A 16,578-nucleotide genomic window follows, 5' to 3' on the forward strand; every position below is an offset into this window, starting at 1 on the left:
TGAGCACGTTTTCTGAAATGTGCTCCTCCCGTCACTCTGGTTTGGTGTGCATAGTAAAAAGTGCTCTTGGCAGCTAGAGAGTGCCGCGTTGACCACTGCGCATGCAGAAATAACCACCTGCAACGTTTGGTTTAGGTTTTAGGTGCATTTTTAAATTTATTGCTTAAATCGCATTTTCTCGACGAGCTGAGCACGTTTTCTGAAATGTGCTCCTCCCGTCACTCTGGTTGGGTGCGCATAGTAAAAAGTGCTCTTGGCAGCTAGAGAGTGCCGCGTTGACCACTGCGCATGAAGAAATAACCACCTGCAACGTTTGGTTTAGGTTTTAGGTGCATTTTTAATTTTATTGCTTAAATCGCATTTTCTCGACGGGCTGAGCACGTTTTCTGAAATGTGCTCCTCCCGTCACTCTGGTTGGGTGCGCATAGTAAAAAATGCCTTTGGCAGCTAGAGAGTGCCGCGTTGACCACTGCGCATGAAGAAATAACCACCTGCAACGTTTGGTTTAGGTTTTGGGTGCATTTTTAATTTTATTGCTTAAATCGCATTTTCTCGACGAGCTGAGCACGTTTTCTTAAATGTGCTCCTCCCGTCACTCTGGGTGGGTGCGCATAGTAAAAAGTGCTCTTGGCAGCTAGAGAGTGCCGCGTTGACCACTGCGCATGAAGAAATAACCACCTGCAACGTTTGGTTTAGGTTTTAGGTGCATTTTTAATTTTATTGCTTAAATCGCATTTTCTCGACGAGCTGAGCACGTTTTCTGAAATGCGCTCCTCCCGTCACTCTGGTTGGGTGCGCATAGTAAAAAGTGCTCTTGGCAGCTAGAGAGTGCCGCGTTGACCACTGCGCATGAAGAAATGACCATCTGCAACGTTTGCTTTAGGTTTTGGGTGCATTTTTAATTTTATTGCTTAAATCGCATTTTCTCGACGAGCTGAGCACGTTTTCTGGAATGTGCTCCTCCCGTCACTCTGGTTCGGTGTGTATAGTAAAAAGTGCTCTTGGCAGCTAGAGAGTGCCGCGTTGACCACTGCGCATGAAGAAATGACCATCTGCAGCGTTTGGTTTAGGTTTTAGGTGCATTTTTAATTTTATTGCTTAAATCGCATTTTCTCGACGAGCTGAGCACGTTTTCTGAAATGTGCTCCTCCCGTCACTCTGGTTGGGTGCGCATAGTAAAAAGTGCTCTTGGCAGCTAGAGAGTGCCGCGTTGACCACTGCGCATGAAGAAATAACCACCTGCAACGTTTGGTTTAGGTTTTTAGGTGCATTTTTAATTTTATTGCTTAAATCGCATTTTCTCGACGAGCTGAGCACGTTTTCTGAAATGTGCTCCTCCCGTCACTCTGGTTGGGTGCGCATAGTAAAAAGTGCTCTTGGAAGCTAGAGAGTGCCGCGTTGACTGCTGCACATGAAGAAATGACCATCTGCAACGTTTGCTTTAGGTTTTGGGTGCATTTTTAATTTTATTGCTTAAATCGCATTTTCTCGACGAGCTGAGCACGTTTCCTGAAATGCGCTCCTCCCGTCACTCTGGTTGGGTGCGCATAGTAAAAAATGCTCTTGGCAGCTAGAGAGTGCCGCGTTGACCACTGCGCATGAAGAAATAACCACCTGCAACGTTTGGTTTAATGTTTTGGGTGCATTTTTAATTTTATTGCTTAAATCGCATTTTCTCGACGAGCTGAGCACGTTTTCTGAAATGTGCTCCTCCCGTCACTCTGGTTGGGTGTGCATAGTAAAAAGTGCTCTTGGCAGCTAGAGAGTGCCGCGTTGACCACTGCGCATGAAGAAATAACCACCTGCAACGTTTGGTTTAGGTTTTGGGTGCATTTTTAATTTTATTGCTTAAATCGCATTTTCTCGACGAGCTGAGCACGTTTTCTAAAATGTGCTCCTCCCGTCACTCTGGTTGGGTGCGCATAGTAAAAAGTGCTCTTGGCAGCTAGAGAGTGCGGCGTTGACCACTGCGCATGAAGAAATAACCAACTGCAAGGTTTGGTTTAGGTTTTGGGTGCATTTTTAATTTTATTGCTTAAATCGCATTGTCTGGACGAGCTGAGCACGTTTTCTGAAATGTGCTCCTCCCGTCACTCTGGTTGGGTGTGCATAGTAAAAAGTGCTCTTGGCAGCTAGACAGTGCCGCGTTGACCACTGCGCATGAAGAAACGACCATCTGCAACGTTTGGTTTAGGTTTTAGGTGCATTTTTAATTTTATTGCTTAAATCGCAATTTCTGGACGAGCTTAGCACGTTTTCTGAAATGTGCTCCTCCCGTCACTCTGGTTGGGTGCGCATAGGAAAAAGTGCTCTTGGCAGCTAGAGAGTGCCGCGTTGACCACTGCGCATGAAGAAATGACCATCTGCAACGTTTGGTTTGGGTTCTGGGTGCATTTTTAATTTTATTGCTTAAATCGCATTTTCTCGACGAGCTGAGCACGTTTTCTGAAATGTGCTCCTCCCGTCACTCTGGTTGCGTGCGCATAGTAAAAAGTGCTCTTGGCAGCTAGAAAGTGCCGCGTTGACCACTGCGCATGAAGAAATGACCATCTGCAACGTTTGGTTTAGGTTTTGGGTGCATTTTTAATTTTATTGCTTAATTCGCATTTTCTCGACGAGCTGAGCACGTTTTCTGAAAAGTGCTCCTCCCGTCACTCTGGTTGGGTGCGCATAGTAAAAAGTGCTCTTGGCAGCTAGAGAGTGCCGCGTTGACCACTGCGCACGAAGAAATAACCACCTGCAACGTTTGGTTTAGGTTTTAGGTGCATTTTTAATTTTATTGCTTAAATCGCATTTTCTCGACGAGCTGAGCACGTTTTCTGAAATGTGCTCCTCCCGTCACTCTGGTTGGGTGCGCATAGTAAAAAGTGCTCTTGGCAGCTAGAGAGTGCCGCGTTGACCACTGCGCATGAAGAAATGACCACCTGCAACGTTTGGTTTAGGTTTTGGGTGCATTTTTAATTTTATTGCTTAAATCGCATTTTCTCGACGAGCTGAGCACGTTTTCTGAAATGCGCTCCTCCCGTCACTCTGGTTGGGTGTGCATAGTAAAAAGTGCTCTTGGCAGCTAGAGAGTGCCGCGTTGACCACTGCGCATGAAGAAATGACCATCTGCAGCGTTTGGTTTAGGTTTTAGGTGCATTTTTAATTTTATTGCTTAAATCGCATTTTCTCGACGAGCTGAGCACATTTTCTGAAATGTGCTCCTCCCGTCACTCTGGTTAGGTGCGCATAGTAAAAAGTGCTCTTGGCAGCTAGAGAGTGCCGCATTGACCACTGCGCATGAAGAAATAACCACCTGCAACGTTTGGTTTAGGTTTTAGGTGCATTTTAAATTTTATTGCTTAAATCGCATTTTCTCGACGAGCTGAGCACGTTTTCTGAAATGTGCTCCTCCCGTCACTCTGGTTGGGTGCGCATAGTAAAAAGTGCTCTTGGCAGCTAGAGAGTGCTGCGTTGACCACTGCGCATGAAGAAATAACCACCTGCAACGTTTGGTTTAGGTTTTAGGTGCATTTTTAATTTTATTGCTTAAATCGCATTTTCTCGACGAGCTGAGCACGTTTTCTGAAATGTGCTCCTCCCGTCACTCTGGTTGGGTGCGCATAGTAAAAAGTGCTCTTGGCAGCTAGAGAGTGCCGCGTTGACCACTGCACTTGAAGAAATAACCACCTGCAACGTTTGGTTTAGGTTTTAGGTGCATTTTTTATTTTATTGCTTAAATCGCATTTTCTCGACGAGCTGAGCACGTTTTCTGAAATGTGCTCCTCCCGTCACTCTGGTTGGGTGCGCATAGTAAAAAGTGCTCTTGGCAGCTAGAGAGTGCCGCGTTGACCACTGCGCATGAAGAAATAACCACCTGCAACGTTTGGTTTAGGTTTTAGGTGCATTTTTAATTTTATTGCTTAAATCGCATTTTCTCGACGAGGTGAGCACGTTTTCTGAAATGTGCTCCTCCCGTCACTCTGGGTGGGTGCGCATAGTAAAAAGTGCTCTTGGCAGCTACAGAGTGCCGCGTTGACCACTGCGCATGAAGAAATAACCACCTGCAACGTTTGGTTTAGGTTTTAGGTGCATTTTTAATTTTATTGCTTAAATCGCATTTTCTCGACGAGCTGAGCACGTTTTCTGAAATGTGCTCCTCCCGTCACTCTGGTTGGGTGCGCATAATAAAAAGTGCTCTTGGCAGCTAGAGAGTGCCACGTTGACCACTGCGCATGAAGAAACAACCACCTGCAACGTTTGGTTTAGGTTTTAGGTGCATTTTTAGTTGTACGGCTTAAATGGCATTTTCTCGACGAGCTGAGCACATTTTCTGAAATGTGCTCCTCCCGTCACTCTGGTTGGGTGCGCATAGTAAAAAGTGCTCTTGGCAGCTAGAGAGTGCCGCGTTGACCACTGCGCATGACGAAATAACCACCTGCAACGTTTGGTTTAGGTTTTGGGTGCATTTTTAATTTTATTGCTTAAATCGCATTTTCTCGACGAGCTGAGCACGTTTTCTGAAATGTGCTCCTCCCGTCACTCTGGTTGGGTGCGCATAGTAAAAAGTGCTCTTGGCAGCTAGAGAGTGCCGCGTTGACCACTGCGCATGAAGAAATAACCACCTGCAACGTTTGGTTTAGGTTTTAGGTGTATTTTTAATTTTATTGCTTAAATCGCATTTTCTCGACGAGCTGAGCACGTTTTCTGAAATGTGCTCCTCTCGTCACTCTGGTTGGGTGCGCATAGTAAAAAGTGTTCTTGGCAGCTAGAGAGTGCCGCGTTGACTGCTGCGCACGAAGAAATAACCACCTGCAACGTTTGGTTTAGGTTTTGGGTGCATTTTTAATTTTATTGCTTAAATCGCATTTTCTCGACGAGCTGAGCACGTTTTCTGAAATGCGCTCCTCCCGTCACTCTGGTTGGGTGTGCATTGTAAAAAGTGCTCTTGGCAGCTAGAGAGTGCCGCGTTGACCACTGCACATGAAGAAATGACCATCTGCAACGTTTCGTTTAGGTTTTGGGTGCATTTTTAATTTTATTGGTTAAATCGCATTTTCTCGACGAGCTGAGCACGTTTTCTGAAATGTGCTCCTCCCGTCACTCTGGTTGGGTGCGCATAGTAAAAAGTGCTCTTGGCAGCTAGAGAGTGCCGTGTTGACTGATGCGCATGAAGAAATAACCACCTGCAACTTTTGGTTTAGGTTTTAGGTGCATTTTTAATTTTATTGCTTAAATCCCATTTTCTCGACGAGCTGAGCACGTTTTCTGAAATGCGCTCCTCCCGTCACTCTGGTTGGGTGCGCATAGTAAAAAGTGCTCTTGGCAGCTAGAGAGTGCCGCGTTGACCACTGCGCATGAAGAAATAACCACCTGCAACGTTTGGTTTAGGTTTTGGGTGCATTTTTAATTTTATTGCTTAAATCGCATTGTCTGGACGAGCTGAGCACGTTTTCTGAAATGTGCTCCTCCCGTCACTCTGGTTTGGTGTGCATAGTAAAAAGTGCTCTTGGCAGCTAGAGAGTGCCGCGTTGACCACTGCGCATGCAGAAATAACCACCTGCAACGTTTGGTTTAGGTTTTAGGTGCATTTTTAAATTTATTGCTTAAATCGCATTTTCTCGACGAGCTGAGCACGTTTTCTGAAATGTGCTCCTCCCGTCACTCTGGTTGGGTGCGCATAGTAAAAAGTGCTCTTGGCAGCTAGAGAGTGCCGCGTTGACCACTGCGCATGAAGAAATAACCACCTGCAACGTTTGGTTTAGGTTTTAGGTGCATTTTTAATTTTATTGCTTAAATCGCATTTTCTCGACGGGCTGAGCACGTTTTCTGAAATGTGCTCCTCCCGTCACTCTGGTTGGGTGCGCATAGTAAAAAATGCCTTTGGCAGCTAGAGAGTGCCGCGTTGACCACTGCGCATGTAGAAATAACCACCTGCAACGTTTGCTTTAGGTTTAGGGTGCATTTTTAATTTTATTGCTTAAATCGCATTTTCTCGACGAGCTGAGCACGTTTTCTGAAATGTGCTCCTCCCGTCACTCTGGTTGGGTGCGCATAGTAAAAAGTGCTCTTGGCAGCTAGAGAGTGCCGCGTTAACCACTGCGCATGAAGAAATAACCACCTGCAACGTTTGGTTTAGGTTTTGGGTGCATTTTTAATTTTATTGCTTAAATCGCATTGTCTGGACGAGCTGAGCACGTTTTCTGAAATGTGCTCCTCCCGTCACTCTGGTTGGGTGCGCATAGTAAAAAGTGCTCTTGGCAGCTAGAGAGTGCCGCGTTGACCACTGCGCATGAAGAAATAACCACCTGCAACGTTTGGTTTAGGTTTTGGGTGCATTTTTAATTTTATTGCTTAAATCGCATTTTCTCGACGAGCTGAGCACGTTTTCTGAAATGCGCTCCTCCCGTCACTCTGGTTGGGTGTGCATAGTAAAAAGTGCTCTTGGCAGCTAGAGAGTGCCGTGTTGACCACTGCGCATGAAGAAATAACCACCTGCAACGTTTGGTTTAGGTTTTGGCTGCATTTTTAATTTTATTGCTTAAATCGCATTGTCTGGACGAGCTGAGCACGTTTTCTGAAATGTGCTCCTCCCGTCACTCTGGTTGGGTGTGCATAGTAAAAAGTGCTCTTGGCAGCTAGAGAGTGCCGCGTTGACCACTGCGCATGAAGAAATGACCATCTGCAACGTTTGGTTTAGGTTTTAGGTGCATTTTTAATTTTATTGCTCAAATCGCATTTTCTGGACGAGCTGAGCACGTTTTCTGAAATGTGCTCCTCCCGTCACTCTGGTTGGGTGCGCATAGTAAAAAGTGCTCTTGGCAGCTAGAGAGTGCCGCGTTGACCACTGCGCATGAAGAAATAACCACCTGCAACGTTTGGTTTAGGTTTTGGGTGCATTTTTAATTTTATTGCTTAAATTGCATTTACTCGACGAGCTGAGCACGTTTTCTGAAATGTGCTCCTCCCGTCACTCTGGTTGGGTGCGCATAGTAAAAAGTGCTCTTGGCAGCTAGAGAGTGCCGCGTTGACTGCTGCGCACGAAGAAATAACCACCTGCAACGTTTGGTTTAGGTTTTAGGTGCATTTTTAATTTTATTGCTTAAATCGCATTTTCTCGACGAGCTGAGCACGTTTTCTGAAATGCGCTCCTCCCGTCACTCTGGTTGGGTGCGCATAGTAAAAAGTGCTCTTGGCAGCTAGAGAGTGCCGCGTTGACCACTGCGCATGAAGAAATAACCACCTGCAACGTTTGGTTTAATGTTTTGGGTGCATTTTTAATTTTATTGCTTAAATCGCATTTTCTCGACGAGCTGAGCACGTTTTCTGAAATGTGCTCCTCACGTCACTCTGGTTGGGTGGGCATAGTAAAAAGTGCTCTTGGCAGCTAGAGAGTGCCGCGTTGACCACTGCGCATGAAGAAATATCCACCTGCAACGTTTGGTTTAGGTTTTAGGTGCATTTTTTATTTTATTGCTTAAATCGCATTTTCTCGACGAGCTGAGCACGTTTTCTGAAATGTGCTCCTCCCGTCACTCTGGTTGGGTGCGCATAGTAAAAAGTGCTCTTGGCAGCTAGAGAGTGCCGCGTTGACTGCTGCGCACGAAGAAATAACCACCTGCAACGTTTGGTTTAGGTTTTAGGTGCATTTTTAATTTTATTGCTTAAATCGCATTTTCTCGACGATCTGAGCACGTTTTCTGAAATGTGCTCCTCCCGTCACTCTGGTTGGGTGCGCATAGTAAAAAGTGCTCTTGGCAGCTAGAGAGTGCCGCGTTGACCACTGCGCATGAAGAAATAACCACCTGCAACGTTTGGTTTAGGTTTTAGGTGCATTTTTAATTTTATTGCTTAAATCGCATTTTCTCGACGAGCTGAGCACGTTTTCTGAAATGTGCTCCTCCCGTCACTCTGGTTGGGTGTGCATAGTAAAAAATGCTCTTGGCAGCTAGAGAGTGCCGCGTTGACCACTGCGCATGAAGAAATAACCACCTGCAACGTTTGGTTTAATGTTTTGGGTGCATTTTTAATTTTATTGCTTAAATCGCATTTTCTCGACGAGCTGAGCACGTTTTCTGAAATGTGCTCCTCCCGTCACTCTGGTTGGGTGTGCATAGTAAAAAGTGCTCTTGGCAGCTAGAGAGTGCCGCGTTGACCACTGCGCATGAAGAAATGACCATCTGCAACGTTTGGTTTCGGTTTTTGGTGCATTTTTAATTTTAATGCTTAAATCGCATTTTCTCGACGAGTTGAGCACGTTTTCTGAAATGTGCTCCTCACGTCACTCTGGTTGGGTGCACATAGTAAAAAGTGCTCTTGGCAGCTAGAGAGTGCCGCGTTGACCACTGCGCATGAAGAAATGACCATCTGCAACGTTTGGTTTAGGTTTTAGGTGCATTTTTAATTTTATTGCTTAAATCGCATTTTTTGGACGAGCTGAGCACGTTTTCTGAAATGTGCTCCTCCCGTCACTCTGGTTGGGTGCGCATAGTAAAAAGTGCTCTTGGCAGCCAGAGAGTGCCGCGTTGACCACTGCGCATGAAGAAATGACCACCTGCAACGTTTGGTTTGGGTTTTAGGTGCATTTTTAATTTTATTGCTTAAATCGCATTTTCTCGACGAGCTGAGCACGTTTTCTGAAATGCGCTCCTCCCGTCACTCTGGTTGGGTGCGCATAGTAAAAAGTGCTCTTGGCAGCTAGAGAGTGCCGCGTTGACCACTGCGCATGAAGAAATAACCACCTGCAACGTTTGGTTTAGGTTTTGGGTGCATGTTTAATTTTATTGCTTAAATCGCATTGTCTGGACGAGCTGAGAACGTTTTCTGAAATGTGCTCCTCCCGTCACTCTGGTTGGGTGCGCATAGTAAAAAGTGCTCTTGGCAGCTAGAGAGTGCCGCGTTGACCACTGCGCATGAAGAAATGACCATCTGCAACGTTTGGTTTAGGTTTTAGGTGCATTTTTAATTTTATTGCTTAAATCGCATTTTCTGGACGAGCTGAGCACGTTTTCTGAAATGTGCTCCTCCCGTCGCTCTGGTTGGATGCGCATAGTAAAAAGTGCTCTTGGCAGCTAGAGAGTGCCGCGTTGACCACTGCGCATGAAGAAATAACCACCTGCAACGTTTGGTTTAGGTTTTAGGTGCATTTTTAATTTTATTGCTTAAATCGCATTTTCTCGACGAGCTGAGCACGTTTTCTGAAATGTGCTCCTCCCGTCACTCTGGTTGGGTGCGCATAGTAAAAAATGCTCTTGGCAGCTAGAGAGTGCCGCGTTGACCACTGCGCATGAAGAAATAACCACCTGCAACGTTTGGTTTAATGTTTTGGGTGCATTTTTAATTGTATTGCTTAAATCGCATTTTCTCGACGAGCTGAGCACGTTTTCTGAAATGTGCTCCTCCCGTCACTCTGGTTGGGTGTGCATAGTAAAAAGTGCTCTTGGCAGCTAGAGAGTGCCGTGTTGACTGCTGCGCATGAAGAAATAACCACCTGCAACGTTTGGTATAGATTTTAGGTGCATTTTTAATTTAATTGCTTAAATCGCATTTTCTCGACGAGCTGAGCACGTTTTCTTAAATGTGCTCCTCCCGTCACTCTGGGTGGGTGCGCATAGTAAAAAGTGCTCTTGGCAGCTAGAGAGTGCCGCGTTGACCACTGCACATGAAGAAATAACCACTTGCAACGTTTGGTTTAGGTTTTAGGTGCATTTTTAATTGTATTGCTTAAATCGCATTTTCTCGGCGAGCTGAGCACGTTTTCTGAAATGTGCTCCTCCCGTCACTCTGGTTGGGTGCGCATAGTAAAAAGTGCTCTTGGCAGCTAGAGAGTGCCGCGTTGACCACTGCACATGAAGAAATAACCACCTGCAACGTTTGGTTTAGGTTTTGGGTGCATTTTTAATTTTATTGCTTAAATCGCATTTTCTCGACGAGCTGAGCACGTTTCCTGAAATGCGCTCCTCCCGTCACTGGTTGGGTGTGCATAGTAAAAAGTGCTCTTGGCAGCTAGAGAGTGCTGCGTTGACCACTGCACATGAAGAAATGACCATCTGCAACGTTTGCTTTAGGTTTTGGGTGCATTTTTAATTTTATTGCTTAAATCGCATTTTCTCGACGAGCTGAGCACGTTTTCTGGAATGTGCTCCTCCCGTCACTCTGGTTGGGTGTGTATAGTAAAAAGTGCTTTTGGCATCTAGAGAGTGCCGCGTTGACCACTGCGCATGAAGAAATGACCATCTGCAGCGTTTGGTTTAGGTTTTAGGTGCATTTTTAATTTTATTGCTTAAATCGCATTTTCTCGACGAGCTGAGCACGTTTTCTGAAATGTGCTCCTCCCGTCACTCTGGTTGGGTGCGCATAGTAAAAAGTGCTCTTGGCAGCTAGAGAGTTCCGCGTTGACCACTGCGCATGAAGAAATAACCACCTGCAATGTTTGGTTTAGGTTTTGGGTGCATTTTTAATTTTATTGCTTAAATCGCATTTTCTGGACGAGCTGCGCACGTTTTCTGAAATGTGCTCCTCCCGTCACTCTGGTTGGGTGCGCATAGTAAAAAGTGCTCTTGGCAGCTAGAGAGTGCCGCGTTGACCACTGCGCATGAAGAAATAACCACCTGCAACGTTTGGTTTAGGTTTTGGGTGCATTTTTAATTTTATTGCTTAAATCGCATTTACTCGACGAGCACGTTTTCTGAAATGTGCTCCTCCCGTCACTCTGGTTGGGTGCGCATAGTAAAAAGTGCTCTTGGCAGCTAGAGAGTGCCGCGTTGACTGCTGCGCACGAAGAAATAACCACCTGCAACGTTTGGTTTAGGTTTTAGGTGCATTTTTAATTTTATTGCTTAAATCGCATTTTCCGACGAGCTGAGCACGTTTTCTGAAATGTGCTCCTCCCGTCACTCTGGTTGGGTGCGCATAGTAAAAAGTGCTCTTGGAAGCTAGAGAGTGCCGCGTTGACTGCTGCGCAAGAAGAAATGACTATCTGCAACGTTTGCTTTAGGTTTTAGGTGCATTTTTAATTTTATTGCTTAAATCGCATTTTCTCGATGAGCTGAGCACGTTTTCTGAAATGTGCTCCTCCCGTCACTCTGGTTGGGTGCGCATAGTAAAAAATGCTCTTGGCAGCGAGAGAGTGCCGCGTTGACCACTGCGCATGAAGAAATTACCACCTGCAACGTTTGGTTTAGGTTTTGGGTGCATTTTTAATTTTATTGCTTAAATTGCATTTACTCGACGAGCTGAGCACGTTTTCTGAAATGTGCTCCTCCCGTCACTCTGGTTGGGTGCGCATAGTAAAAAGTGCTCTTGGCAGCTAGAGAGTGCCGCGTTGACTGCTGCGCACGGAGAAATAACCACCTGCAACGTTTGGTTTAGGTTTTAGGTGCATTTTTAATTTTATTGCTTAAATCGCATTTTCTCGACGAGCTGAGCACGTTTTCTGAAATGTGCTCCTCCCGTCACTCTGGTTGGGTGTGCATAGTAAAAAATGCTCTTGGCAGCTAGAGAGTGCCGCGTTGACCACTGCGCATGAAGAAATAACCACCTGCAACGTTTGGTTCAATGTTTTGGGTGCATTTTTAATTTTATTGCTTAAATCGCATTTTCTCGACGAGCTGAGCACGTTTTCTGAAATGTGCTCCTCCCGTCACTCTGGTTGGGTGTGCATAGTAAAAAGTGCTCTTGGCAGCTAGAGAGTGCCGCGTTGACCACTGCGCATGAAGAAATAACCACCTGCAACGTTTGGTATAGATTTTAGGTGCATTTTTAATTTAATTGCTTAAATCGCATTTTCTCGACGAGCTGAGCACGTTTTCTTAAATGTGCTCCTCCCGTCACTCTGGGTGGGTGCGCATAGTAAAAAGTGCTCTTGGCAGCTAGAGAGTGCCGCGTTGACCACTGCGCATGAAGAAATAACCACCTGCAACGTTTGGTTTAGGTTTTGGGTGCATTTTTAATTTTATTGCTTAAATCGCATTTTCTCGACGAGCTGAGCACGTTTTCTGAAATGTGCTCCTCCCGTCACTCTGGTTGGGTGCGCATAGTAAAAAGTGCTCTTGGCAGCTAGAGAGTGCCGCGTTGACCGCTGCGCATGAAGAAATAACCACCTGCAACGTTTGGTTTAGGTTTTGTGTGCATTTTTAATTTTATTGCTTAAATCGCATTTTCTCGACGAGCTGAGCACGTTTTCTGAAATGTGCTCCTCCCGTCACTCTGGTTGGGTGCGCATAGTAAAAAGTGCTCTTGGCAGCTAGAGAGTGCCGCGTTGACTGCTGCGCATGAAGAAATAACCACCTGCAACGTTTGGTTTAGGTTTTAGGTGCATTTTTAATTTTATTGCTTAAATCGCATTTTCTCGACGAGCTGAGCACGTTTTCTGAAATGTGCTCCTCCCGTCACTCTGGTTGGGTGCGCATAGTAAAAAGTGCTCTTGGCAGCTAGAGAGTGCCGCGTTGACCACTGCGCATGAAGAAATAACCACCTGCAACGTTTGGTTTAGGTTTTGGGTGCATTTTTAATTTTATTGCTTAAATCGCATTTTCTCGTCGAGCTGAGCACGTTTTCTAAAATGCGCTCCTCCCGTCACTCTGGTTGGGTGCGCATAGTAAAAAGTGCTCTTGGCAGCTAGAGAGTGCCGCGTTGACCACTGCGCATGAAGAAATGACCATCTGCAACGTTTGGTTTAGGTTTTAGGTGCATTTTTAATTTTATTGCTTAAATCGCATTTTCTCGACGAGCTGAGCACGTTTTCTGAAATGTGCTCCTCCCGTCACTCTGGTTGGGTGTGCATAGTAAAAAATGCTCTTGGCAGCTAGAGAGTGCCGCGTTGACCACTGCGCATGAAGAAATAACCACCTGCAACGTTTGGTTTAATGTTTTGGGTGCATTTTTAATTTTATTGCTTAAATCGCATTTTCTCGACGAGCTGAGCACGTTTTCTGAAATGTGCTCCTCCCGTCACTCTGGTTGGGTGTGCATAGTAAAAAGTGCTCTTGGCAGCTAGAGAGTGCCGCGTTGACCGCTGCGCATGAAGAAATAACCACCTGCAACGTTTGGTTTAGGTTTTGTGTGCATTTTTAATTTTATTGCTTAAATCGCATTTTCTCGACGAGCTGAGCACGTTTTCTGAAATGTGCTCCTCCCGTCACTCTGGTTGGGTGCGCATAGTAAAAAGTGCTCTTGGCAGCTAGAGAGTGCCGCGTTGACTGCTGCGCATGAAGAAATGACCACCTGCAACGTTTGGTTTAGGTTTTAGGTGCATTTTTTATTTTATTGCTTAAATCGCATTTTCTCGACGAGCTGAGCACGTTTTCTGAAATGTGCTCCTCCCGTCACTCTGGTTGGGTGCGCATAGTAAAAAGTGCTCTTGGCAGCTAGAGAGTGCCGCGTTGACCACTGCGCATGAAGAAATAACCACCTGCAACGTTTGGTTTAGGTTTTGGGTGCATTTTTAATTTTATTGCTTAAATCGCATTTTCTCGTCGAGCTGAGCACGTTTTCTAAAATGCGCTCCTCCCGTCACTCTGGTTGGGTGCGCATAGTAAAAAGTGCTCTTGGCAGCTAGAGAGTGCCGCGTTGACCACTGCGCATGAAGAAATGACCATCTGCAACGTTTGGTTTAGGTTTTAGGTGCATTTTTAATTTTATTGCTTAAATCGCATTTTCTCGACGAGCTGAGCACGTTTTCTGAAATGTGCTCCTCCCGTCACTCTGGTTGGGTGTGCATAGTAAAAAATGCTCTTGGCAGCTAGAGAGTGCCGCGTTGACCACTGCGCATGAAGAAATAACCACCTGCAACGTTTGGTTTAATGTTTTGGGTGCATTTTTAATTTTATTGCTTAAATCGCATTTTCTCGACGAGCTGAGCACGTTTTCTGAAATGTGCTCCTCCCGTCACTCTGGTTGGGTGTGCATAGTAAAAAGTGCTCTTGGCAGCTAGAGAGTGCCGCGTTGACCACTGCGCATGAAGAAATGACCATCTGCAACGTTTGGTTTCGGTTTTTGGTGCATTTTTAATTTTATTGCTTAAATCGCATTTTCTCGACGAGTTGAGCACGTTTTCTGAAATGTGCTCCTCACGTCACTCTGGTTGGGTGCACATAGTAAAAAGTGCTCTTGGCAGCTAGAGAGTGCCGCGTTGACTACTGCGCATGAAGAAATGACCATCTGCAACGTTTGGTTTAGGTTTTAGGTGCATTTTTAATTTTATTGCTTAAATCGCATTTTCTGGACGAGCTGAGCACGTTTTCTGAAATGTGCTCCTCCCGTCACTCTGGTTGGGTGCGCATAGTAAAAAGTGCTCTTGGCAGCCAGAGAGTGCCGCGTTGACCACTGCGCATGAAGAAATGACCATCTGCAACGTTTGGTTTAGGTTTTAGGTGCATTTTTAATTTTATTGCTTAAATCGCATTTTCTGGACGAGCTGAGCACGTTTTCTGAAATGTGCTCCTCCCGTCACTCTGGTTGGGTGCGCATAGTAAAAAGTGCTCTTGGCAGCTAGAGAGTGCCGCGTTGACTGCTGCATATGAAGAAATAACCACCTGCAACGTTTGGTTTAGGTTTTGGGTGCATTTTTAATTTTATTGCTTAAATCGCATTTTCTCGACGAGCTGAGCACGTTTTCTGAAATGTGCTCCTCCCGTCACTCTGGTTGGGTGCGCATAGTAAAAAGTGCTCTTGGCAGCTAGAGAGTGCCGCGTTGACGACTGCGCATGAAGAAATTACCACCTGCTACGTTTGGTTTAGGTTTTGGGTGCATTTTTAATTTTATTGCTTAAATCGCATTTTCTCGACGAGCTGAGCACGTTTTCTGGAATGTGCTCCTCCCGTCACTCTGGTTGGGTGCGCATAGTAAAAAGTGCTCTTGGCAGCTAGAGAGTGCCGCGTTGACTGCTGCGCACGAAGAAATAACCACGTGCAACGTTTGGTTTAGGTTTTAGGTGCATTTTTAATTTTATTGCTTAAATCGCATTTTCTCGACGAGCTGAGCACGTTTTCTGAAATGTGCTCCTCCCGTCACTCTGGTTGGGTGTGCATAGTAAAAAGTGCTCTTGGCAGCTAGAGAGTGCCGCGTTGACCACTGCGCATGAAGAAATATCCACCTGCAACGTTTGGTTTAGGTTTTAGGTGCATTTTTTATTTTATTGCTTAAATCGCATTTTCTCGACGAGCTGAGCACGTTTTCTGAAATGTGCTCCTCCCGTCACTCTGGTTGGGTGCGCATAGTAAAAAGTGCTCTTGGCAGCTAGAGAGTGCCGCGTTGACCACTGCGCATGAAGAAATGACCATCTGCAACGTTTGGTTTAGGTTTTAGGTGCATTTTTAATTTTATTGCTTAAATCGCATTTTCTGGACGAGCTGAGCACGTTTTCTGAAATGTGCTCCTCCCGTCACTCTGGTTGGGTGCGCATAGTAAAAAGTGCTCTTGGCAGCCAGAGAGTGCCGCGTTGACCACTGCGCATGAAGAAATTACCACCTGCAACGTTTGGTTTGGGTTTTAGGTGCATTTTTAATTTTATTGCTTAAATCGCATTTTCTCGACGAGCTGAGCACGTTTTCTGAAATGCGCTCCTCCCGTCACTCTGGTTGGGTGCGCATAGTAAAAAGTGCTCTTGGCAGCTAGAGAGTGCCGCGTTGACCACTGCGCATGAAGAAATAACCACCTGCAACGTTTGGTTTAGGTTTTGGGTGCATTTTTAATTTTATTGCTTAAATCGCATTGTCTGGACGAGCTGAGAACGTTTTCTGAAATGTGCTCCTCCCGTCAACCTGGTTGGGTGCGCATAGTAAAAAGTGCTCTTGGCAGCTAGAGAGTGCCGCGTTGACCACTGCGCATGAAGAAATAACCACCTGCAACGTTTGGTTTAGGTTTTAGGTGCATTTTTAATTTTATTGCTTAAATCGCATTTTCTGGACGAGCTGAGCACGTTTTCTGAAATGTGCTCCTCCCGTCACTCTGGTTGGGTGTGCATAGTAAAAAGTGCTCTTGGCAGCTAGAGAGTGCCGCGTTGACCACTGCGCATGAAGAAATAACCACCTGCAACGTTTGGTTTAATGTTTTGGGTGCATTTTTAATTTTATTGCTTAAATCGCATTTTCTCGACGAGCTGAGCACGTTTTCTGAAATGTGCTCCTCCCGTCACTCTGGTTGGGTGTGCATAGTAAAAAGTGCTCTTGGCAGCTAGAGAGTGCCGCGTTGACCACTGCGCATGAAGAAATGACCATCTGCAACGTTTGGTTTAGGTTTTGGGTGCATTTTTAATTTTATTGCTTAAATTGCATTTACTCGACGAGCTGAGCACGTTTTCTGAAATGTGCTCCTCCCGTCACTCTGGTTGGGTGCGCATAGTAAAAAGTGCTCTTGGCAGCTAGAGAGTGCCGCGTTGACTGCTGCGCACGAAGAAATAACCACCTGCAACGTTTAGTTTAGGTTTTAGGTGCATTTTTAATTTTATTGCTTAAATCGCATTTTCTCGACGAGCTGAGCACGTTTTCTGAAATGTGCTCCTCCCGTCGCTCTGGTTGGATGCGCATAGTAAAAAGTGCTCTTGGCAGCTAGAGAGTGCCGCGTTGACCACTGCGCATGAAGAAATAACCACCTGC

This window comes from Syngnathus scovelli, unplaced genomic scaffold, assembly GCF_024217435.2.
Source record: "Syngnathus scovelli strain Florida unplaced genomic scaffold, RoL_Ssco_1.2 HiC_scaffold_25, whole genome shotgun sequence".
NCBI classification, from domain to species: Eukaryota; Metazoa; Chordata; class Actinopteri; order Syngnathiformes; family Syngnathidae; genus Syngnathus; species Syngnathus scovelli.